At 40.9% G+C, this 3,436-nt stretch overlaps 1 pseudogene; it reads left to right on the forward strand.

Annotated features, from left to right (window-relative positions):
- The first annotated feature begins 2,992 nt into the window (after positions 1-2,992).
- LOC126417270 (5S ribosomal RNA) lies at positions 2,993-3,110 on the forward strand (annotated as a pseudogene).
- Positions 3,111-3,436: the final 326 nt, after the last annotated feature.

Raw genomic sequence — 3,436 nt, forward strand, 5'->3', positions numbered from 1 at the left:
TACATAGATAACTGTGCACAGTGACAGGCACATCAAGGCTCACTATTTAAAGAGGAATAACCATTTTAGATACATTTCATTAATAAATGCATTTGTCTTATAGCATAGACTAAATGTTGTGCCCGATATCTTAACTTCAGATGAACAAACATGCTTAAGGTACAACTGTCTTTTACGAAATCCAGCTCCGCAGTCTGTTGTTGTTGTTGTTGTTGTGGTCTTCAGTCCTGAGACTGATTTGATGCTGCTCTCCATGCTCCTCTATCCTGTGCAAGCTTCTTCATCTCCCAGTACCTACTGCAACGTACATCCCTTGAATCTGCTTAGTGTATTCATCTCTTCGTCTCCCTTTATGATTTTTAACCTCCACGCTGCCCTCTAATACTAAATTGGTGATCCCCTGATGCCTCAGAACGTGTCCTACCACCCGATTCCTAGACCAGTGCTACAAATTTCTCTTCTCCCCAATTCTACCCAATACCCCCTCGTGTGATCTACCCATCTAATCTTCAGTATTATTCTGTAGCACCAAATTTCGAAAGTATCTATTCTCTTCTGGTCGAAGCTATTTATCGTCATTGTTTCCCTTCCATACATGGCTACACTCCATACAAATACTTTCAGAACCGACTTCCTGACACTTAAATCTATACTCGATGTTAACAAATTTTTCTTCTTCAGAAACGCTCCCCTTGCCATTGGCAGTCTACATTTTATATCCTCTCTGCTTCGACCATCATCAGTTGTTCTGCTCTCCAAACAGCAAAATTCATTTACTACTTCAACCGTCTCATTTCCTAATCAAATTCCGGCAGCATCACCCGATTTAATTCTACTGCATTCCGTTATCCTCGTTTTGCTTTTGTTGATGTTCATCTTATATCCACCTTTCAAGACACTGTCCATTCAGTTCAAATGCTCTTCCAAGTCCTTTGCTGCCTCTGACAGAATTACAATGTCATCGGCAAACCTCAAAGTTTTTATTGCTTCTCCAAGGATTTTAATACCTACTCGGAATTTTTATTTTGTTTCCTTTACTGCTTACTCAATATACAGATTGAATAACATCTGGGAGAGGCTACAACCCCGTCTCACTCCCTTCCCGGCCACTGCTTCCCTTTCATGTCCCTCGGCTCTTATAACTGCCATCTGGTTTCTGTAAAAATTGTAAATAGACTTTCACTCCTTTTTTTATCCCTGCCACCTTCAGAATTTGAAAGAGAGTATTCCAGTCACCATGTTAAAAGCTTTCTCTAAGTCTGACCCTCTATATACTCCTTCCTCCTTTCTGTTTTCCTTCCTTTGCGTAGAACTGGTTTTCCATCTCAGCTCTCAATGTTCATACAAGTGGTTCTCTTTCCTCCAAAGGCCTCTTTAATTTTCCTGTAGGCAGTATCTATTCTACCCCTAGTGAGATATGCCTCTACATCCTTACATTTGTCCTCTAGCTATCCCTGCTTAGCCATTTTGCACTTCCAGTAGACCTCAGTTTTGAGACGTTTGTATTCCTTTTTGCCTGCGTCATTAACTGCAATTTTATATTTTCTCCTTTCATCAATTAAATTCAACATATCTTCTGTTACCCAAGGATTTCTACTAGCCCTCTTCTTTTTACCTACTGCCTTCACTGTTCCATCCCTCAATGCTACCCATTCTTCTACTGTATTTCTTTCCCCCATTCCTGTCAATCGTTACCTTATGCTCTCCCTGAAACTCTCTACAACCTCTGGTTCTGTCAGTTTATCCAGGTCCCATCTACTTAACTTCCCACCTTTTTGCAGTTTCTTCAGTTTTAATCTACAGTTCATAACTAATAGATTGTGGTCAGAGTCTACATCTACCGCTGGAAATCTTTTCTGATTTAAAACTTGGTACTTCAATCTCTGCCTTACCATTATATAAACCATCTGCTACCTTCGCAGCCTATTTTTTAAAAAATCATGTAATTCTACGATTCGACTGCGAATTAAAAAACTTAAAAAATTCTTTGGTAAATGCACCTTAAAACGTTATGGAGGATTACTGTACAATGAGAATGCTTCACCTTAGACAAGCAATAGCATTTCTCTACGACAAGAAAGCTGTTTCTATAGATACAAATTGAAAGTTAAGAAGACAAACAGAGAAGCGAGGAAAGAGTGCAGCTCTACTTAGCAACAGTTTAATATACAGATTTGCTGGTTTACCCTGGGATTTTCGCAACGAAACATATTCCACGAAATTTAATTTTCTATTCTCATGATCTGGCCATTGAACACGACAGCAACAGTATGTCAGATGAAAACTTCTTTCCACCTAACGAGACAACGGCTTTTAAAGAAAATCGGAGATCAAGAACAAAGTGAAATACATGTTGACATAAAATTATAGACTACATAAGATATTTTAAGTACATATGATGATACATTTCGTGCTGATAATAAAGTCTCTCGGGACGACATTCTATTATAAAACATTGTAGCCACAAAAAACCCGCTCAGAACCTAAAACTTTCGAAGATCAATCATCTTCATCACCATGACCTTCGTCAGGAGCAAGTAACGTAACGGTTGAGGTGGTCTCCTATACCTGATAACTATTTCTGGGCACGGCGTTACAAATAAACGCAGAATAATGTTTCATGAAATTAGAATCTTACATCCTGGCTCTTCATACTGGTATTCTGCTCCTAAGAACGGTGTAGAAATGAGAACTTGAGAGAACAATTTCAGCCAAGTCTTTGGATATAATCATGGAAGCAATCTCGACACTTAGAAGATTCAGAGGAATTCAATGAATTTTTTACGCTGTGAGCAATGATATCACCAGTGCAGACAATGCTGACACAATCTGCAACAGCATGGCTTAATTATGACGTGCTGCAGCCAATGACAAATCGTCTAGGGGATATAAAAGGCCACAACAGCAGCAGCCAAGACAAGCAGTTACTCCAGACGAGTCGGTGATGTCAATCGTCTAAAGCCTGAGGTTTTATCCAGGTTATTGCAGCAAGGCCAACGGCCTTGCCTCAGTGGTAACACAGGTTCCGGTCAGATCACCGAAGTTAAGCGCTGTCGGGCTGGGCTAGAACTTGGATGGGTGACCATCCGGTCTGCCGAGCGCTGTTGGCAAGCAGGGTTCACTCAACCATTATGAGGCAAACTGAGGAGCTACTTGATTGAGAAGTAGCGGCTCCGATCTCTTAAACCGACATACGGCAGGGAGAGCGGTGTGCTGACCACATTCCCCACCATATCCGCATCCAGTGAAGCCTGTGGTCCGAGGATGACATGGCGGCAGGTCGGTACCGTTGGGATTTCAAAGGACTGTTCGGAGTGAGTTTGAGATGCAGCAAGAAAATTCAGAATGTCAAATACATACGTTTGTTGTTAGTGTGTTCGTCTTTTGTCTGAGGACTGGTATGAGGCTTCTCTTCATTGCAGTAAACCAGTGAAAG

This window comes from Schistocerca serialis, chromosome 8 (genome assembly GCF_023864345.2).
Source record: "Schistocerca serialis cubense isolate TAMUIC-IGC-003099 chromosome 8, iqSchSeri2.2, whole genome shotgun sequence".
NCBI lineage: Eukaryota > Metazoa > Arthropoda > Insecta > Orthoptera > Acrididae > Schistocerca > Schistocerca serialis.